The sequence below is a fragment of the Ambystoma mexicanum genome, chromosome 6p, assembly GCF_040938575.1.
Source record: "Ambystoma mexicanum isolate Mex_15411 chromosome 6p, UKY_AmexF1_1, whole genome shotgun sequence".
NCBI lineage: Eukaryota > Metazoa > Chordata > Amphibia > Caudata > Ambystomatidae > Ambystoma > Ambystoma mexicanum.
This window is the reverse complement of record NC_090935.1, coordinates 1,049,599,191-1,049,622,970: the sequence shown is the minus strand read 5'-3', so window position 1 is coordinate 1,049,622,970 and position 23,780 is coordinate 1,049,599,191.

Sequence of the window (23,780 nt, the reverse complement as noted above, 5' to 3'; positions counted from 1 at the left end):
AAATTAAGAAAACAAGGGTAAAGAATTAAGCATTTTGTTTTGGAGAAGTTTTTAAGCAGATGTTTAATTCATATTAGGTTTTTAGTTGGAAAATTGTATCTTCTGTATGTGTGCTATACATTGAGCATGTTTTTCTATACATCTGTTAGAGGCCCAGAATGAAGAGGAGTATAAAGATTCAGATAATAACTGAAACCAAAGCTGTCGCTTACCAAACGGATTTCACAATGGAGCAACTACTATTTGTGGCGCAGCTTGGTCCAGTCAATATTCAGACTTGTGATGCATATGTCCAGTGGCCAGAAAATGAATGGAATCTGAGACCTGCAAACCGTACAAAGTTACAATGGACCACTGCTACTTTGTGCAAACTTGACCAGATGAAACCGAAAACAATGAAGATGCATTACAATTGCTTGCAGACCCTTTGACACAATCTACACCCTCTAAAAATGTTCCACCCAAGAAACATTCAATGTTAGCTGTTTATCCAATTCATGTGGACATATCACAGCCTGAACTAACAGAGGCTGAAGATTCAACACAACTGACTGAGGAATTTTCTCAAGATCTTGACTTCAGTTTGCCTAGTTTGGGGGAATTGTCCACTACCGTTGAGTCACAAAACACAGTACTGCAGGACGATTGACTATTAAAGGAGCAAAAATACATTGTATTTCACAGCTGCCTGCTAGAGATTGTACAAATGCTGAAATGTGTCCATACATTAAGAGGGAACATATGCGGGGAGCCATTGGTGAATGTGACTCGTGTATTACAAGGCACCAACCTGAAAATCCAGGCCAGTTGTGCCCACCTCCATAATAGATTTTCATGGTCTGCTCAACCGATGCTCAGCAAAGTGCCTGCTGGAAATCTACTATGTTCAGCAGCTTTACTGTTCAGCTGATTGACTTTCAGTAAGATTTCCAGTTTCTGTCAATTTGTTGGACTTGAGTTCCTTGCTAAAACGCAGTACTCCAAATATCAAAGGGAATTCTTGTTCCCCACTTTTAGTCATGCCTGGAAAGTTGAACAGATGTCAATGGACAGTACTTTCTCTGGCAAACATTTTAGGCTAGTGACGATGGACAGTGTGACAGTCCAGGAATTTCTGCTAAGTACTGCACATACCACTTTCAAGACATGGAAAGTAAAAAAAATTGTGAGTTCGGTGATTGTGCACGTGTCTGAATGTACCTTGTCTGTGGCCATGGAGAAACATGGTTTCATTAAATCTGTCGAACATCCGGAATCCAGGGGAATGCAAATAGACCTGATAGGCACGTTTTAATAACCAAGGCCATGCGAGAACAGTTTCCACACACTGGGCATCAATTTTATGTATGGCACATTGCCAAATCAGTCAATAAAGAAATTACAGCTCTGGTAAAAAAAAAGGGTTCAGAAAATATTTTAAAGTGGCTTCAGTCTATCAGCAACAATCTTTGGTGGAGCTTAAAACTTGTGATGGATCTTTACAAATTTGTTCATTGATGTACCATTGTTCCAACGTAAACTCATGGACAGAAAACCAACATTTCCACGAATGTGCACATGAACTTTTATCAAAGGAGCAGGAACTCGAGAAGAAGTGGTTGGCGCCATGTTCCCCTCCACACAAAGCACTTAAGAAGGTTGTGTACGATAAAATGCTTTCAAGAGACCCGAAGGGACTCACAGAATTCTGTCATACTGGAGATTTTGAGGTGCTCAATAATATGTGCCTAAAGTACAGGCCCAAAAGGTTGCATTTCGGCATAGACGAGATGGAGGCTCAAACAAGACTAGCTGTACTTGCGCACAATGAGAACGTTGGCAGGGAAAAAGCAAAAACTGCAGGAACATTTGGGATGCTTCGTTACCTTATGGCCTTTACAAAACGAGACAAACAATGGGTGGCCAAGACAATATACCAGGAAATGGAATTTGAATTGTGAAAGATCTGACATTGATTGTGATGGCCATGCAAACTCATGGAATGGATCCTGATTTTGTTCCTAGGACACATGCAATGCCACAAAACATTGCAAAGAAGCCTTGTCCTCCAAAATTGGAACTTGTTGAAATGTTGACTTCCAGATTTAAATGATTTGTAGCTGTCTTTAAAATCTGCTCACACTAACATTTTAGATATGTTCCCCAATATTTGGACATTGTACAGAAACAATCGAATGCTATTACACTTGCAATTTCAATACTAGATAATGTATTACAAAGTATTTATTTACGCAGATATAATCGGGTTTATGATGCATGAATGCATATCTTTTACCTTTCCTTCATTTAGATTACTTATCCTCTGTCAAGAAGACACATGTCTATGGTTGCTATTGGTACTATCTTTCAGAAGAGAATTACCCTAGCACATAAGTGCTGCACTGCCCATTTGGGCGGGAGAAAGACTGATATGCAAATTGATATTTACCATCTGTGAAAGGTACACTGACGCTTGGTGTCTGTCAAACCCTCTGCTAGACCCAAACCCCATGCACACATGCAATCCATGGCACTTGCGCTAATTGCCTATGTTAGGTAAGATGTTCATAGTAATGCTAAATCTTCCTGACCTGTGTCAACCCCAAAACTTCCAGAACTTTTTGCTTTATTTTTTCTTATACCTCTGTGAGTGGGAACCTTTTTACACACTGAGAATATTGTAGTCTTTTTTTGGCTGTTATTTTTGTGTGCTCTACATAATGTCCATACTGTCTTTTCAAATGTATCCTCTTTGACAACTTTCTGGCAGTAAGTGCCTGTTGTTGCTAGGTTGCCCTAGGTGCTCCACTTTTAACTTTCTCTGGCTAACCTTGACAGAACTACAGTTCCCGAAGTGTAGAAAGTATCTTTGGATCCCTTTTACATTTAATTAAGTGAGACAGTGGAGTGCTGGGGTCATACTGAGTATCCCCTTTCTGATTTTAAATAAATGTAACATTTATGTTACACTGACAAACTTACCATTAATGGCAGGTGGGAGTAATTTGTTGAACACTTCAACTGATGTGAAAGGCCCACCTAGACTTCACTAGAGGATTCAAACTGTCCTAACATCACATGAAATCATACTCTCACCTTTCTGCAAAGTATATAAAAGGTTACTTTACTTACCTTAGAAATGTTCTGCTATTCTGGAAATTATATATAAGGTTATCTTGCTCACCTGTGAATTGGTTGTGCCTCTTCCACAAAAGTAATGTTGTTGGTTTCACTTTATCATTCATCTAAGGCTAGTTGTATAAGTGTCCCCCAACTGGGTTTTGCTTCCCCTGAGTTGCTGTTAGCCTGTCCAGAAAAAGTCTACATTAGGTTTTACCTACATAGAATAAATGTGGGTCATTCATACAGTGTAACAATGGGTTTTGCTTTGCATGGTCTGTTTTAGACGACGCAAAAAGAGTCTTAGGTTACACCTGCCTTTCAGTTGCTTATACTATTGGTTTTACTTACCTTGAGTGTAACTGTGTTATCCTAAAATAATCTAGAGTTAATGCTTCCCTTAGTCTGTGAACTGAAACGCAACTGTAATTGAATATTGCACCCCAGGGTCCAACTCCCTAGAATAACTGTGTTATCCCGAATAACAGTTATAGGTTTCTACTGTGCCTACTATATGAGTATCACTATGTGATTTCTTTATGAGCGTCACAGTACACCAGATAGGGTCTACTACCCTGGTATTACTGAAATGATATGATAGAGGCGGGGAGGCCTAAGCCGAAGAAAGAGATCCAGAGGGAGGCCCCAGCCGAAGAAAGAGATCTACCACCAACTCGTTGCTTGGAGTAGCCACTAACCTGGAGGGAGATGGAGGTGGAGGAGGGAAGAGCTTGAGTAGGAAGCTATTTCTGAAGAGAATGTTGGAGGTAGAGAGGACCCCGGCCCCACAAGCCCTTGTGCACAATGCAGAGGGTCTTGAACCAGATCCATGCAGCCACTGGGAGCCAATTAAGAGATTTCAGTGCTGGAGAGATATGATTGCTGGGCTTGAGGCCAAAAACAAGTCTTGCAGTCCTGTTTTGGATGAGTTGCAGAGGGCGGAGAGTAGAAGCAGGCAGATTTAGAAAGAGGCTGTTGCAGTAGTACAGCCTAGCGAGAACCAGAGCTCTAGAGACAGTGAGCTTCTAGGGGAAGGTGAGGAAATGAAGAATACCTCTGAGGAGGTGCAGTTGGTAGTTTGACTTCTTAGAGACGTCAGAGATGTGAGGAGAAAAGGAGAGTGTGGAGTCGACGATGACCCCGAGGATCTTAGCCAGGAGCAGGAAGAAGGCCAAGGAAGGCCAGCCAGAGAATAACAGGAAAGGAAGGTGCAGGTGTGCTGATGAGGAAGATCTCCGTCTTACTGGCAATAAGACAGAGATCATTGGCGGTGCACCACTCCTGGATTGCAGACAGACAGTTGGAGATGAGAGAGGGAGAAGAGGTGGCTGAGGGGAGCCTGAAAATGAGTTGTGTGTCATCTGCATAGCACTGAAAGTCGGAGCAGAGAGTGGCAATGCCGTGTGCGAGAGGTGCCAGGTATTGGTTCAACAGCCAGGGAGAAAGGTTAGACCCATGGGGATCACCAAAGTTAGAGAGTGAGATAGAGGAAACGAAGGACCCAAGTTGGAACAGGGGGGGTCGAACGGAGAGGAAAGAGGTCAGCCAAGACAGGGCCTGATCAGTGATACCCAGGTTACCTTGGAGACGGTTTAGCAGGATTGCATGGTTGACCGTGTCAAAAGCAGAAGAGAGATCAAGTCAGATGAGCAGAGGGGAGATTCAAATCAAGGTTAGAGAGCAGGTCTTCACGGATGTTCAGAAGAGCAGTTTCCGTGTTTGTGGCTGCTCTGAAGCCAAACCGATGTTCATGGAGTCAATCAACAGATTCACTGTGAAGATTAAGCTGGGAGATGGCCCAGAGTTTGCCCAGGAAAGGGGTGAAGGAGAGCAGGCGGTAGTTAGCTGGGCAGGAGGGGTCGGTTGAGGGTTTCTTGAGAAGAGGGTGCACAAGAGAGTGCTTCAGGGTCAGGGGAAGGCTCCAGTGGTGAAAGAGTAATTGCAGAAGTCGGACAAGGCAGGCGCGAGGGTGTCAATGTGGTCCTTGATGGTTTTGGAAGAGCAGGGAAGAACCTGTTTTGGTGAGACTTTCATAGATCAGACTTGTCTAGAAATCTTGTCAGGGGAGAAAAGAGAAAAGGAAGAGAAAGAGGGAGGAGAGGTGGCCATAGGGGGACCAGAGGTAAAGGACGGGGTAGCGGGAGAAGGAGAGGACGAGAGGATGGACAGGATGTCCTGGGTTTTAGAGATGAAATGAGAAGACAGATCCGTGCATAGGGCCTAGAAGCAGACAGGAGAGGCAGAGACTGCAGCAGGATTGGCCAGACGCAATAAGTCATTACAATAAGGTATATGTTTTATATATGTACGAGGTGAAGGTGCGTCCCGTCGGCAATACGTTTGATGAAAGGGTAATTGAAAGGGGTAAAAAGAAAATCCTTGCACACATAACATCTATCACATGGCTCCAGTTGGCTACATGGATCAAGCACTTGAATCACTTGGTGGTTTTTGACCGGCAAAACCGATAACTTTTATGCACTGATATCCCATAAAGGTATTTGATGTAGGCTGAGTTACCCTGCGCTCCCCAGCTATTATCACCTTTTGAAAACTGATCTGCCACCAAGGGCACATCCTACTCGAATAGTGGGAACCAATTCCTTATTGCCTCAGGCCCCTTCCTGGCTACCCACTACTCAGGATTGTACTAGAAAGTTAGGGAACGACTCTGAAAAATTGTCTAATGCTCCTAGCGTTTTAAGCAACCCTTCACTTTACATGTTGTGGCTGTGTTTTCCTAATTTTTTCGCATTATGAAGCGTATTGTATACATGCTATATAGTAGAGTATTGCGTGTGGTGACTGTTTAACATAACTAAAGTTTACTTGTATGTATTGGTCCTGCCGACAAGAAATGTACAGATATCTTTCATATACGCTTGTCTAAGAGTCATTTGTGGTTCATTGCTGTGGGCGCTCATTGTGGGCTTCCGATCAGTATCATCCCTCCTGAGACTTTGTCTTGACAGCATGCCAAGTAACCTAGATTTGTCTGGTTTGTCCAGAAAGTTCCTGTTTCACTAAACCAAGGGTGGCCTCCTAAACCTCGACACATCAGTTTGGAAATGCATATTAACACCCTCCTCCAGCACTTGTACACCCATAGTGTCCTCCTTGCTAACCCTATGCACTAGCATGGCCGATTGGCACAAGGCTTAGTTGGAGCATGAATGTAACTCATTTGGTATGGGCACGCAATGTCACCTGTATAGCATGAAGGTAGAGAGGGCTGCCTCAGGTGCGCAAGGGAGTATGAACGGACAGGCATGCATTATATTAAGCGCAGTGCAATTGAAGGCTGTCCCCTTTTACGCTCACAACAGAATGAATACACTCCTCTATGGAAAGAAGCCAAGAGATAGCTTGCAAGGATAACAAGTTTTAATTGTACAGAATACAAAAAATATCAGCAAAGGTCTCTTCTGCTCGAGAACGTTCGGACTCCAGAATGAATGTTGTTGGCTTTTGAGAGGCCACAGCACCAGTAAGGACATCAGATATAGGTTCTGAACCTGCATTGTTGATTGGTAAAACAGTATACATGATCCTGCTCCATAGTGGATGCCAGGCTACAATTGGTTTGTTTCTCAGTAGTCGTCGATTCTCACGTGGGTCAGTTGGGCTCATCTCTCCAAAGGAGGGAAGGTCAGGTCTCTCATAAGTTACATTGTGAAATGTATGATAATATGCTAAGCCTACTACTACATCACTATGGAATGCACCAGGAAAGCTGGTTAGCTGGTGCCTGGGAGAAGGGAGGAATAAATACAGTCACATTAACCACACATTCTGCACTTTGTGCCATGAACCAGTGCTAGACGAGGGAGAGGTGGGGTTTCTATTGAATTTTGTTCCAGAGATGATATATCCACAGAGGTAGCAGCAACACATACCTTTCTGGATTGTTCCCAAGTTCCTGTCGCGAAATATATTTTACATAGCTGTTTGTAACTGTCCTTGGTTTTCTTAACCACTTGCATGCAGCTGCGTCTTGTCCGTTGTTTTTGTTTTACACAAAATCGAAACCTACCCGTCTATGGCTTCAATCACTGAAAACAGGCTGCTATTGTTATTTGGCCTTGAGCAAAAGTCAGAAACTGCTCCAAGGACACAAGGTGTCGAATACCCTCAAAAAATGATAACATTTATTATATTGAAAGTGGACATATGAACATTTTCAATTTCTGTGATCTGTTGTTTGGAGCGGTTACTCAGCGGTTACTCAGCGTGACACCAAGAGAATGGAAGTTCCTGACATTATGTAAGTTCAACTATACATAATATGTTTGCGATTAAAAACGCCATGTGGGAGGATAGCTCAGGGGAAACGTGCTCGCCTTGCAAGAAAGATGACAGAAGCACCACAGGTGTGATCCCCGGGTCCGCGCTTAGAAACGTCTGGGTATTAAGCGTTTTATAGATAACCGATCATATCATATATCATTTGCATAATGACTAATTCAGCGACATGTGAATGTGCGATTTGACCAAAATAATGGACACAATACATTATGTTATGTTGAATTATATTTATACCGTGCACTATAAAAAACAGAGTGCATAACTCACGGTTTGTTTAGCTGTCTAGTAATGATTGCTATTTGTGTATAGTTTAAAGAGGAGTGAATAGAGGTTTGATTATTCATCGACAACCCGCAACCACAGCCTGTATGCAGGCTAGTGATATCTAAACCGCTTTGTTTCATGGAATATCCTGGTGTGCTGTCACTGTTGCATCCTTGTGCACCATAAAGTAGATGTTGGGGGTAGGGGTGGAGGCTGAACATTTTCCGTTCACTTTTCAATCACTAATCTTCCCAGTTCCTTTATAATGCCACCTGTCTGTGGTTCAAAATAAAATGTTACTATCTTTGTCCTTATTTCATGCATCTGATTCTATATCCCATTGGGAGCAATACCTACTTCACAGCGCTAACCTTTCATGCACATCGTGGTCTCAAATACTCACCCATGTAGTCATGTGTGTGTTCATTATGTGTGGTTTGTGTTTAAGATTAGGTTTCATACGGTTCGGAATTATACAGTAACATGTTATATATTCGATTACTTTATTTTTATTTTTTATTTTATTAGCATTTAGTTTCCAATTGAAACCTTTTTGCTACAATCATAATCCATAGTTAAAAGATAAGAAAGGAAGAGTGTAAAAAAAGAAAGAAGGAAGAAAGGAAAGAAAAAACTTCAAACTTGCTTATACAACCAGACTTCCATTTGTCATCAGCTTCCGTCTGATCGTGACTGAAAAATTTACTTTATAAAAGCAAGCAGGGCCAGAGTTAAGGATATTCTTTTACGCTGTTTCAGAGTGTCCCACCACTCACTGGCCGTTATCGTACGAGAGTCAGTTATGAATGTTTTCATCCATCTAATTCTGACAAGCCTTAGGGATGGGCATATCAAAACAAAATGGTACAGAGATTCTGAGTGCTGATCACAGAATCTGCATGTGAAGTCTTGTTCGTTCGGTGCCTACCTCAATTCTGTTACTTCCTTTGTAGGAAATAGGTTAAATCGAAATCGTATAAACTCGTTCCGTAGGTGAGCAGAAGGAAGCTTTATCACGTATGACACAGGAACATGCCTCGCCTCCGATGGTCCTGAAATCTCCTTTCACAGGTCTTGAGTTTATTTATCCGGTCTTGGGTTACTATCCAATCCTGATCGTATAGCTTTTTCTTTACATAAATTGGATTGTGTATCAGAGTCTCTTCTGATAAAGCAATATTTTCGAGGATTGACTTGCATACATTGCCCTTCTGCCATGGCCGTATGGAGAATTACAAAGCCTCCTTCACTCGGCGGAATCAGACACTTACGATAGATAGTGCCTTCCAAACGGTTACCATGTCGAGTGATGTTAGTCCCAACTCTATCCGAATCAGGTCACTAGGGAGTGATTTAGTCAGACAGAGGACTTTCCTCCAAAAGAGGCCCTCAACCTTTGGCCACACAGACCATGCCAAAGAAAGTGATGCTTCAGCACCTTAAGTTAATATGGGCATGACCCTCAGTTTATAAAACTCAAGTACAGGAATTAGAGAAAGTTTACTGTGCCGCAGTTTGATCACCTGAGATGCCAGATTCCTTGATTTGCTCCTCAGGGTAAGGTCTCTTTGGGAATCATTGATGCTGTTGTTTAAACACAAGCCTAGGTACACCATAAAGGTTATCTCAGTGTTCTTTCTCCCTTTAAGTACCAGGCCCTTGATCGCAATTTGCTACCTCTGTTCTTTCCCAGGATCAAGATTTTAGATTTTTTAGCGTTTATCTTGAGAGCGTTAGCCTCCACGTAGGCCACCAAGGCGTCAAGTTGGTGCTGTAGACCTATTTGTGTCTGGTCCAACAGCAGCAAATCGTCCGCGTATAGAAGCCTACTCAGTGCAGCGTTCCGGCTAAACAGGGAGGAGAGCACCTTGTATTAACAAATGCTTTTTCAATGTCCAATATCTATAAATTGAAAATGGCTGGGGCCAATCTGCAACCTTGTTTCAGGCCCTTGGCTGCAGGGATTTCCTCCGTCAGTGAACCCCGATTATCCAGTTTTATGCTAAACGTGGTCGCAGTCTAGTGCTTCAAGTGCTTCTCTTAGATCTTGTGGCAATCCCCACACCTTCAACTTTGCCCATAGGATTGCTCTGTCTACAGTGTCAAAGGCATGTGCCAGATCTATTGAGTCTATAAAGATGGATGCGTTCTTTTTAAGTTTGACCCTGCACTTGAGAAGGTTCACAAGGAAGAGATTTAAGGCAGTCCCTGTCCCTCTCACAAAGCCTGCCTGCCAGATGTCAAAATGGTTTGTGGCTGTGCTCCATTTATTCAGATCATTTAACAGTAACACAGCAAAAATCTTTCCCACTACATCCAGAAGGGCGATAGGTCTATACTAGACAGGGTTATACCTATCGCCCTTCTTAAAGAATGGTACGACGATGGATCGGGTCCAGGACGGCGGGATGGTCTTAGTAGTCCTAATTGTCTCGAAAATGTCCATCATAAGGGAGGCCCAAAGCTCTGGATCTTTTTGGAGCATGGTATTCGTGAGGCCATCAGGCCCCTCAGCTCTTGAGTTACTTGACTTTGCAATCAGGTCAACAATGTCGCTTTACACATATTGGAAGGACCAGGTGGTGTGTTGTGCCTACTTTAGCCTCTCCACTGAATTGCAATTACTTGCAAATAACAAGCTGAAATAGTTCTCCCATACTCTTGCAGGCAATGAGTTGGATAACTTTGATTGTTGTGGGGCTGTCAATCCGTTGACCATTTTCCACATGCCCACCATGTTTTTAGTGTCTACTAATTTCAACAATGACTCAGCATCACGTTGAAGAAGTAGAAATCTGTGGTGTTTAAGCCAGTTTTTGTATAGTTGTTTGCCTGCTTGTGTGGCTTGCATTGAGTTCCCTACCGGGTGCTTTTTGCAGTCCCTTAAGAGTTAGTTTAATTTTCTTTTCCTAATTGCCACTTCCAATTCAAAAGTGTGGCGAGCTGTGAATACTTTCTTCCTACCCACAGAGCTTTTTTGCTAAAGGCCATTCGGAACGATGGATAGTGGAGGATTGTTGGTTTTGTCAATTCAACGTCTTTCTCTACAGAGCCTCTAAATATGTTAGTTAGGGCTACGACTTCGACCCTGCTCATTCTTAGTCGAATTCCTCCTGGTGTGATTCCAATAATTGCACTGTTAAGATTTTTTGCCGGGGCCTCAGGAGCCATAGTCCAAGTTCTTCCATTGAGCTTTAGAATATTATGGTCACTAAATTTGGTCACACTCACCTCTAAGCTTTCCAATTCTTCATGGAGATTGTCTGAAACCAATATGTTATCCAGAATATTTGAGACCTTTCCATGTACTCGAAGAGGGGATGTCTCCCCTAATATGGCCAATAAGGAGGCTGATTTTTCTCCTCATTAATTCCTCCCTCCACAGGAGACCTCTTTGTATACTTGGTGGCACATCCCAGGGCGGGTTTCAACCTCAACAGGAGGTTGCATCAGCAGTTGTTGTGATTTGTAGTGGAGAGTGGAGAGGCAATATTGTCAGCTTTGGGCCCTCCCATTTGGTCTTTAGTCAGCGGAGATGGTGTTCACTAATGTCTTGGCCCTGGTGGTGTCCTCACTGCATTTGGAGGGGACATCCAAGTTTCTACTTACATGGGCGATTGGTTGGTGAAGGTTTACTTGAGGTCTCTGTTAGAGGAAGGGGTGCAGTCCACCTGCTTCGTCTCACTGGTCTGGGCTTAATAAAAGAAGGCAATAAAAATTGAGAGACATAAGAAGAATACATTGGCAATTGAAGAAGTTCAACATCAGGAGGGCAGAAAAGGAGGTGAAGACAGCTAGAGAACATGGTAACATCATGAGAGGAGAGTGGCGAGGAGGTGGTGACTTTTAAGGAACAACAACATCAGAAGGTAGCGTGCACAGGAGGTTGTGCTGACATAAAGGAGTTAGTAGTAGTGAAGAAGGGGGTAGTAAGATTTGAAGATGAAAGTAGGTGGGAGAAGGTGGTCAGATAGAAGAATGAGGAGATGGGATCAGTAGTAAAATCATTTATTAAGCGTACCAATACTGGAACCCAGTTATACATCACAATATTAAATCATATACTTAAAAGATATAGACCACATGCTGCAGATGCACCATTATACATTAATAACAAACATATACTAATAAATCGAAACCTTAAAATTTTAAAAGCCCTAATCGGAAGCCAGATTGCATGCCTTCAGGGTACTCGTAGTAAGTAGGTGCACATGATGTTTTACATAACGCTTGAACTTTGCAGGGGAAGGGCAGTTCCTGACATATAAGGGCAGTCTATTGCACAAATGACATCCTACTACCTTCAGAGACTTTCCGCCTACGCGCAATCTCTGACATTTGTCTACTGGGAGCAACTTCAGAGACTCAGATGTAAGTGTTCGCTCATAGACAGGAAAGTCAATTATCTTAGATAGTTTGGAGCAAGCCCATGTAGAATTTTCCAAATTTAGATCATAGCTCTTGCACAAATTTCATCCTCAATTGGCATCCAGCCCAATGACTCTCGAGCTGATGACATATAGCCATGCTTCGTTAACAACAGAATCTCCCTAACTGCACTATTTTAACAGCTTGAAGCTCCTGTAAGCATTTTTTGGTAATTCCCAAATCTAGTGACATGCAATATTGCACTCTCGAAAAAACTACTGCTTGCACCAGCATTTTGCAGTTCTTCTCTTCTAGCAGATGACTACATCTGCTAAGATTATAGAGATGAAAATTAGCCACCTTTACCACAGCTTCTACCTAGAGGAGAAAGAGAGGCATCTATCAAATAAAACTCTGTGGTTCCTGACTGACTTCGCAGGTTTCGTTGGAGAACCCATCAATGAGGGCCAATTTAATGGAAACGCCAGGCTATAGAGCATCCTGTAAGCATTACTTCAGTCTTATTTCCATTTAGAGATGGGAAACTGTCTTGCATCCAGCGCTGAACAGCCCAAGACAATCCTACACCCTCAATGCATTGTCTGAATCTCCATGAAGATCACCCAAGATTTGAGTGTCATCAGTACAATTCTGACACTCAAACTCAAAAGTCTCCACTACCTGAACCAGTGGGCGCATATAAATATTAAACGAAAGAGGAGATAGTGAAGAGCCCTGAGGCACCCCACAAGATATCAACCCGCTAGGGGACATAAAATCACCATTTTCACCCTCTGACATCTATCATTCAGAAATAAGGCAATATAGGCTAGAACTGAGCCCTGGATCCTCATATTATTCTGCAGCTGATCAATCAAGATACCATGATACACAATATTGAACGCCACCGAAGGATCCAGTAGGACTAGAGCAGCTGGCCTTCCTGCATCACCAAGATACAGAGTTTTTGTCAGAACGCCCTCTGCAACGCCAAGTCTTGACTAGATCCTGGAATCTTGAACTAGTCGTGCAGAGGAAGAGTTCTTCCTAATAATGTACCACTCTACTGAATACAACTGTACAATAGAGCAGTCAATTAATGAAAAGACGTGGAGGGACACAACTGGAACACTGCTGACTACAAAAAAGGCCACAGATTAGTGCATCAAACAATACAATTAACTGGCTAATAACTAAGTCAGGTAATGAGAGCTCACCTCAAGTAACAGGGTCGGGAGTGTCAATAAGATGGGAGTGAGGGGGTCAGAAGTTCTCCTTAAAACAGAAAACCCTAAGTGTGAGTGGCTGCTTGATAACAAAATAAAAACACTAAAGCCCAAAAAGAGAGTAAGAGAGTTCCTTACCCGTGTGTAAAGATGTTGAGGTCCAAAGGAGTTCACCAAGTTCAACCAAAATCCAAATGGAACCCTATTCCCGATGCCACGCGTACATCTTAATTTGAGAATATATGATATCACCATGCCCAAACACAATCCAAAGGAACCCAATTCCCGCCGGCACGCGTACGCCTTATTCCATGGGCAGAGTCTCTATTCCAAACAGGCAAAGGCAGAAAAGATGGACAGTTCCAGTGGGCGATGATGAGTGCAGGACGATGGGAAACCAGTATATGTATGATGTGGTAGTCTTGGAAGTGTGGGTGAAGCACTGATGACAGACTGCAGGCAAGAGATACTTGTGAAGCGTGGTAAAGATCCACACCGTGAAAGTGGGGACAATGACAATAACAGTATGCAAAGCCAATCCATAAAATGTAGCAGAGGTCGGTACCATGAGAGCAGTGCCAAAGACAAACAGTGTGCAGGAGCAGTCCATGGGACGCAGTGTGCAGGAGCAGTCCATGGGACGTAGCAGAGGTCAATACCGTGGGAGCAGCGCCAAAGACAAATGGTATGCAAGATCAGTCTGTGGAACGTAGCCGAGGTCGATGCCGTGGGAGCAGTGCCAATATCCAAAACAACAAGCAGAAGTAATCCAAGGTAGTGAAGCAGAAGTTCAGGCTCGGGTAGTCAGGTTAAACATAAAGGGATAGGACAAGGTGAGGTCAAGAGGCAAGGCGTGAGGTCATACATCCACGGAGACAAACAACCAGACGAAACGCACAATACTTAGAAAAAGTATTCAAAAGCAAGTGCGAAATGCCAGGAGCAACCTTTAAGGAGTTGGCAAGATGTAACGCCGCAACAAACACTTCCGGGACTTCCTGCTTCGGCGGACTGCGTTCCAGCATTTCCCTGACAACCCAAGATGGAACACAACGCGAACCTCCGAGCCAGAGAACCAGGAAGCAGACCATAACGGAGGAGGAGCTCTCCCTCTGGATGGACGTCTGGGAGATGTACGAAGAGAATGTTGGGAACAATTAGCAGGCCGTAAACGTGGAGGAGCCCTTGAAGCAGATAATGGCTTAGATGTAAATGAGGAGGGATTGGGTATCCTGACAGGTTTTTCCTGTAAACATGATAGCTGACTGGTTATCTGCGAGAAGATGGTGCCTCTCAAGGTATCCAGAAAGTTGGGCTGGGACCTTACTTTCTAAACTTTTACTAATAAAAGGCAAGTTAGAAATAGGTCTAAAATGTGCAGGAATTTAAGCATCTAAGTAGGCCTTTTTCAAAAGCGGGGTCACAAGACCTTCCTTCAATTGATTTGGGAAAATGCCTCCTTGCAGAGATGCATTAACAATATAATTTATATCATCTACCAAAGTAAAAATAAGATATTTTATTACTTTGGCTGGGTAAAGATCTAAGGGTGAAGACAAGGCTTTTTGTCTTTGAACCAGTATTATCACATCCTATTTAGATAAAAAATTCAAAAGCAGAAAACCAACTGGGATAGTCCAAATAGGAAGGAGAAGAAGGTGGTGAGGTCAGAAGAAAGATAGATTCAGGATGAGAAAATAGCTCTGGAAAAGAAACTAGATCCCTGGGGTCAAGAGGAGGAGGCCAAGACATCAGGGTCTGGGAGTGACACAGAACCAATCACACCGAAGGAAGTGAGTTGTATGGAGAAGGGGGAGGAAGGCAAAAATTAGCAAGGAGTGTTGGAGTAAGTGAGGCCATCACTGAGTCAGTCAGTTAGGAAAGGTTCCAGTGGGCCAGGGTGGCCCTAGGAAGGACCAGGTAGAGGGGGGGTGAGAGGTTAAGTGGGGAAAGTTTAGGGTATGTTCAACCCGCCCTAGAGACCACTCCCCAGCTCTCCCTGCTGGTCACAACAAATGGCCCGGTTGCCCATAAGATTTTCTGCCAGAGACACTCAAGGGGTACGATAGTCCAGAAAGCCTGCATCTGGAATAGAACAGAGAAGAGTGTTTGGGAACCCCATAAGCCTGCAACATCAGAGGAGGTTAGGCAACCTCCTGAGAACTTTAAGGACTTGGACTTGGGTTCAAGAGGTCCGAAGACTGGACTGCCTGTGGCAGAACATTTCTTTTAGAGAGCACCTTCTGGGTTATTGTTATTGTTTATTGTGTGAAGGATGGCAGTTTACATTTCAGTTGGCCCCTACTTGTATATAGTCCCCAAATAAGCATAGTTCGCTGACACTCTTTGGTCTCGGCATTCTTCTTGATCTCACGTGGCTTGTGTGACACATCGATGGGCTGTTCAGAAAGACGACGTTCGGTGGTAGGATGCATGCCTCTGCAGGAGCTGAAATATGGGACAATTTGCCAGATGCAATAAGAAATGGAGAACACTGCAAGTTCCTCAATAAAATGCTTAAGATTCACCTGTTCAAGTAGTTGCCTGATGCCCAATGCCTCTTCCATCGCCAGCTAAACTGACAATTAACTGTTGTTGAATACTTTCTTGAACCTGGCACTTATGCTTTGATGCTCATTTACCCTGGAACTATGCCTGTAATTGGTGCAGTTGTTCCCCTGCGCATAACTGATCAGGAATGTACCAATACTGTGAATGATCCCTCACAGCCCTCCACTTTTGGGGTGCTACATAGGGACTGTGTCTCAGATGTAGCACGTTACAAATCCACAATGAATCATTCATCTATTCTCTCTCTCTAATCTGGCTCATAGTAAACATGTGTTGAATGTATTTGCAAAGTTTTCAAAACATTATCTTTTTTATTTCATCTGTAGGGAAGTGGCGGGTGTCTGTTAAATTCACATCCATGCAATGCAGTTGCTTTCTTTATTATAAAAAGTTGTGTCTACTTTTGGTGGAAAAGTTACGTCTCTTCCAAAGGAAATGACATGCCAACTTTGTATTATCTGTATTTCACTGTTTTGAGTGCTCTTAAGTAGAACTTAAAAGAAAAGAAGTGGACTGCACTTGATTGTAGAACTCCAGCGACTTGGTGGGCTACATCATAGGCCATATGTTGTGTACCCTTGCATTAGGGGTACTTTCACTCTCCTATATTCTTGTAACGAGTCTCAGTAGGAGGATAATCTGCTTCTTATCATGCAGTTTGTTACCTCCATACTTTCGTCCTTTTATATCCATCAGCCAAAGTTGTCTCCAGGCTGTGGTATTCCTCCCTCTTATCTGGTCCTTCAGTTCCTCCCTGAGGTGGTATATTTTCTCTTGTTTGCGAGGGTGGTGTTGATGACCTGAGGGGCTATCCAGACAGGCATAACACCTCTGCAGACTTGAAAGGAAGGAGGTGCATTTTGGATTTTACCAGGCTGTGATCACATTTCAAATGCCTGTGGGAATCCTTCTCAGTGTGCACCATGGATACATGCTTATCAAGGTCACTTTAGGTATTGTTAGTCTTTAGAATCATATGTCCTTTATTCTAAGCACTATTCTGGTAAATGGGATTTCCTACTATTCTTCTGTCGGTGCTTTGTGAGTTAGGACTGCCCCTCCAGAACTTGCTGGTAGTCAATTCATATTGTAAGTGGGATTCTGCCGCATTGACTGTTGCACAGTCCTTTGCCACTGTGATCTTGGCTTGTTCCATTTTCAGACTTGCTCTTGTGTGTTTTCCATTGATGGCCGGTATGAGTTGTTATTTTTCATGCTCCTCACTTCAAATCATCCCATGTACTTTTGAGGATGTGGGAAGAACTATCTCATCGTCTCATGTTCCTCCTTGACGTGATTGCTTTTCTCAAATAGCTTGCTCTTCAGCCTTTCTGTCTCCTGGAATATAGGTGTCCTGTTGCGTGTATCGATGCTGCTTCCTGGACAACCAAGGTGATGCTGACCAGCAAGGTTGAAAGACAAAGGTTTTGCTTTTGGCACTTGTTCACATTATCCTAAGCAGATCTACTCTCTCCGTCAGAGTGCTGACTACTGTATGCGTCACGATTTTAGACTGCCTTCCCCCATCACCAGGAAAGAAGGTCCCTCCCCAGACATTTTAAAATGTACAGTTTGTTACTAGTGCAGTGTAGGGTGGTTTGTTCCCACTGACTGAAACTGAAATAGGGAACCAATGCCTATTGGATGGGTAAAGGTCAGGGGTCTGCAACCGTTGGTTCTACGTATGTTTTGAACTACAATTTCCATCAGGTCTGCCCAGCATAGTCAATGAGGAGGCATCATGGGCTATGTATTCCAAAACATTTGGAGAGCCACAGGTTGCAGACCCCTGGTTTAGGTCAATCTGGACCTCTAACAAAAGCAGGAAACCCAGAAAGATTGAGGTGTAATAATCTCTCTCTTACTATCTAGTATAACAATGTGTCTATATAACAAAAAGCAGAAAGACAGCAACATTATTATTCATATCCCATAAGTTAAAAAAGCTCCAATCAAATCACTGGTCCGGTATGCTTCGCTTAGACATTTACTTACACAATAGTGAATAAAAAAAAATAACAGCGACACGTATATGTAAATGCATTAAAGCATATGAAAAATACACATCATTCTGAACACAAATTTACAATAATTCCAAAAACCACTGACACAAATGTATCAACAGAAAGTTTGGTAATTGTGCAACAAACTCCGAAAAATACGAGTTTAACCTAAAAATGTTCAGTACCAAAATTGAATGATGTACTTGATTTAAACACAGGCATATATCAAACATGTATACTTTTGCATTAATACAACGTGGAGTGGGGTGTCTGGGCTATGTCGTTCATTAAAAAAAGACTTTAACCACACCTTATGAAAAAACAGGTCTTTTTTAGATCACGGAGGCCAAAGAGGCAGGCACCATGGCTATTTCAGACCTGCAGGAGGGCCTACCCTCATTGAATAACATGGAACTTTAACTCATCATTAACTCAACAGAACAAACACGTTTTGTGACAGAAACCTCGATCCTAAGCAAAGGCCTCTCATTTGTTCCCACCCAATTCACTGATTGGTTAATTATTGAAAAAGAGCATAGCCAGTTTTTGCATAAGGTGCAGTTTAAGGCTTTTTTAATGAACACCATAGCCCTACATAGCCCTACACTTCATCAGATTTAGGCTTCAAACCTAAGTCTGAATTCATCCCACTGGATGTGCGGACACCAAATGAAATCATACATTTTGAAAACAAATGTGTTTTGAGAAACATCAGAAACATCAGAAACCTGGAAGACAAATGGAACAGGGTTTTAATAAACTAACACCCAGTGAGATGTTAGCCCTAAAATCCTTGAAGGAAGATATTGCACTTACCATAAAGCCAGCTGACAAAGGTGGAGCGATTGTAGTCCTGCCCACGCCAGACTATGAACATATGTTATATGGTACTTGATCCTCTAAATGTGGCTCAGAATTATAAGATGCCACAGAATGATCCCATGACGATGTACAAACTTTTATTTATGAAGCTACATTCTTTGCTTTAACTAGGAATTGGAAATCAAGAAATTAATTTAAATACCTTAAAATCAGAAATACAAAAACACCTCAGTTTTACACACATTTTCATAATAATCTCACACATCCACCAGGGAGACCAATAGTGTCGGGTGCTGCTCAGTCCTAAAATCACTGTGCACATTTGTGGACTACTTCATAAAACCATGCAGTCAAAAAACTAGAACCAATTTAAGGGACACGACACCAGTAATTGATATCCTCGAAAACATACCCTTTAACAAGAGCTCCCAACTTCTAGTGACTATGGATATAAAATCACTGTGCACAAGCATACCCCAAGATCAGGTGATTGACAATATTAGACACTCCATTCTATCTGACATTACACCAAATGAATTCATAATTTAGCTAATGACCATAGCACTTGAGAATATCTACTTTCGGTTTAAAGACAACTATTACCAGCAAATCAGTGGTACTGCTATGGGGGCTGTCTTTGCCCCTACCGAGCAACATTATTCATTGCTGATTTTGAAGCGACATACATATTTTTTCCCCATAATCATTTCAGTTACAAGATTAAAATCTGGAAGAGATTTAAAGATGATGTGATCATCAGCTGGCTTTGTGGAATGGATTAATCGTCAAAACAGAAAAATCAAATTTAGCAAAGATCAAAGTAGCTCCCAGATACATTTTTTGGATCTGCTTATTAAAGTGGAAGATGAAAAACTGAAATGTGCAATATACCGAAAAGCCGGGGACAGGAACACCCTCCTATACTATTTCAGTTACAACCCACTTAACCTGCACGATAACAAACCTCATGGTCAATTTCTGAGAATACCTAGAAACTGCATGATTTCTACCATCAGGCACAAATATCAGGGGATCAATGGAAAAACAGAGGCTATCGTAAAAAACTAATGAGCCATTCCAAAAAACTAGTTCGATTTACCCCCAGACATATCCTTTTAGAAAATAAGGTCAAGAACATTGGCCAACAGAACCCTGTGACAAAGTGTGTTTACATTCTGCCCTATCACTTTTGATGTGAAATTAATAGTAAAAAGGATTTGCCCACTGGTTAAACTAAAACTACTGGTAGAGCACATTCCACTATTCACTTTGAAAAGATTGAAGCATCTCAAGGACCACTGGGTTCATTCAGGATCTATGAAGATTAAAAGAAGCTGAGAATCTTTGGAACTTAGGACCAATAGAGGACCACTTCCCATGTGGAGGCTGCTCAATGTGCACGTTGTTAAAAAAAGTTACTTTCAAGGTTGACACCAAAGATTGGAATATCCATACCATGACTAATTGCAAAACCACAAAAGTAGTCTATTGCATTAACTGCCCCTGTGGCAGCACATTTCCAAATAGCAGAGCACCACTTCAGAATTAGATGTAAAACTATCACAGCACCTGTGGTCCAACATTACATTGAAAAAAATTGCTCTGCTGATGATCTGTTTTGGTGGATCACAGATATGGTGACTTGTTCTAAAAGTGTGGAGAATAGCTTACTTCTGAAAGAGTATTGGTGGATCTTCAGAATGAGAACCAATAGAATTGGGCTAAATGACCAAGTATAATTCCATCTGTGTAACCCGGAATTATATCACATTATGCACCCTGGCCTATTTCATTGCAAGTCTGTAGCACCTTTGGCCAACCTCACAGATGAACTATATTGATTTGCATAAACTTTAAGTCCCTTCTCCACGTTTATTCCCTTTGTCTATGGTGCTGGTTCAGCATCTTGCTCTTCACAATACAGCATATATTTTTACTTTTGTTCTGAATATATTTCAATATATTTGCATGCATCCAGCATCAGGAGTTATTCACAACATTGTGCAGCAGATGTTTCTTAAGTTATTGCTGTTTGTATTCACATTCCCCACCAAACGCGTTGACATCATGATGCCTTTGTTTATATTTGCGTGTGAATGAGGGAGCTTTTACGCGTTTCACTAGGCATACTGCGCGTATCTTTGAATGCTGAGCTACACGTTTTGGTAAGATCTGACTATTCATTTCATTTCTGCTTTTTATTAATGCCTAGACTGATTTATGTGCTCCCCGTTCGTTTGTGGTTAGTTAATTAACTACTCTCTTTATCATTGCAGTTACATCCTTGCATCCATCCTTTTTTCCTCAAAACCAGCCACACTGCAGAAGTTAACTGGCTTTTAAAGTAAGATCTGTACACATTTGTTCTCTGGTCTCTTAACACAAATCGCTTGCTTTATTGCACTTCATTTGATTGTACATGCCTTGAGGAGGCTGCAGCTGGCATACACCTTCTTTACAGGACAGAATATGCACATGCATATTATCGCTAATGCCAATGGTCATTTTGTGTCCTCCCATATGGGGTTAAAATCCCTCTACAGACCAGAGCGTGAGCAAATCATTTTTATTTTGGGCACTGAATATCATGAGATTGAATTATTCTCACTTAAAGTCAATTTCTTCAACCTGTGATTTAACTTTAGCCAGAATGCCCACTGTATCTAATCTTTGGGTCCTGAGGAAGGTGAAATAATGACACATGGCTGAAACATCTGCAGACGTTGGCCTGACGTCACAATCATGGGATTCATACCTTGGATGTCCTCATATACATTTTGACAAAAAAAGGATTCATGGCCATTGAAAATTTAAGAACTTTGTTTTATCTCACCTCTCTGTATGGACTAGATAACGAATGAAGATCATTACATCAGAATGTAGCTGAGGAATTACCCCTTGCACTTCCTTCAGTGTTTTATATATAATATCTATATGCCTTTGGTTTCACTCACAATTTGCACTCATTTCAGTTTCTGTATAATTTGTTTTGATTACATTCTCTAATTCATATTTTGCTCACTGTTTTTTTTCATTAAATTGTCTGTTTTTGTTGCCCTAACATTTGTCATTAAATGTTTGTCATACATCTTTTGTATCACTGAATGGATTACCTTCCAGTAGGCAAGGACATTCTATTGTTCATGATTACTTATGTCATTCCCTGCCCTTTTGGGGACCTTACTTGTGTTTATACTACTAGAACAGCCACAGGAAATGTTCCATTCTCCTTGATTACTGTCTGTGGGCACTGCTACACCGAGCCTGCCCATGCCGCCCGATTTCCTAACCCTGCTTCAGTCTGGGCCACTTTTGAAACATGTGACCTTGTGACCTGATTTTATGTTAGATGCCCCAGATACCCAGAAGCCTGCAGACACATAAGCAAATGGCTACAGTTACCTTGAGCGAGGGTCCTGAAGTGCACAAACTGCTAAGTGAACTTGCATTTACCTTTACTGGACAGAGGGAGGAAATACTGTCCGGCCTCAAGTTTCTTGATATTGGTAGCTTTATAGGAGTGACTGACAGGAGACCTGAGTTAGAGAAACTAAAATTGGTGCTTTGTTGGTTGTGGGTGATTGTGGGAGGACCCACACTCAGGCTGTTGCCCCACTCTCCATGTCAATCCAAGCAAAAACAGCAAACACACACACTGTAATTTGGATACATAAATACTTACACTTGTAGGCAAAGAAAGACACTACAACTTGGCTTTGGTTTAAAATAGGCTGCAAGCAATCTGTTTTTATTAATATACAATGGTTTAAGGGAAGAAACACCATTAGAATAGTGCACCTGCTTCCACATATCACTAAAATGGTGGCCACCTAATGGGACATTATAGGTTGTTCACATTTTTGGGTGAGCCCCCCATTCCTTAATGAGCCTGACATTCTCCTCCCCCGGGCCTAGCTCAGGTTCAGTTTTCACACCTTTTTAATTCAATAAGAGGTCCTTTGTAATTCAATAAGAGCCTATTGACCCATACTGTTTCTGTTTTGTTCAACAGGTAAGCCATGGTCATGGTATGTGCCACAATATGAGTTTCCTGACCATGGTTAACAGTGATCCTGACCTCTTGGTTTCAGTTGCTTGATGTGCATACCCTGGTAGATTCCCAGGTAAGATCTTGCCAACACTGTTGAAGTTGGTGTTGCAAGGTGCCTCAATGCTTGGATTTAAAATGTTGCAACCAGTTTTTTATTCTTAATCTTTAACGTATTAGCATTGTTGGTACCCTTCCAGTGCTAGTATACATAGCCACTGCTGTATCTAGGCAAAGATCAGAACATAGCCACTGCTGTATCTAGGTGAACATCAGAACATAGCCAGTGCTGTATTTAGGTGAAGATTAGAACATAGCCACTGCTATATCTAGGTGAACATCAGAAGATAGCCACTGCTGTATCTAGGTGAAGATCAGAACATAGCCACTGCTGTATTTAGGTGAAGATCAGAACATAGCCACTGCTATATCTAGGTGAAGATCAGAACATAGCCACTGCTGTATCTAGGTGAAGATCAGAACATAGCCACTGCTGTATCTAGGTAAAGATCAGAACATAGCCACTGCTATATCTAGGTGAAGATCAGAACATAGCCACTGCTGTATCTAGGTGAAGATCAGAACATAGCCACTGCTGTATCTAGGTGAAGATCAGAACATAGCCACTGCTATATCTAGGTGAACATCAGAACATAGCCACTGCTGTATCTAGGTGAACATTAGACAAAGCCACTGTTGTATGTAGGTGAGTATTGAAACAAGGCCCCTGGAGTATCTAGGTGAACATTAGAACATAGCCACTGCTGTATCTAGGTGAACATTAGAACATAGTGTGACAAACCAGGAATGAGACGCAGACACAGTGGATTCATGGATTTGGTCAAAGACTTTTATTAAAATAAAAGGGGTGTTAGGGTAGTTTCTGGGCAAGCAAAGCCGTGCTAAGTGTCTGCAGACTCCCAGCTCACGGATGGCCCTAACTCCTTCCCTTGTCCAAAAGAAGTCAAGCTCCACACTAGAAGCAAAGAGTTACTGTGGTTTTATTACAGACTACAAAACACACACGGGTCATATGCACGGAGGAAAGTCCAGGCACATCTCGCCACATTCTGG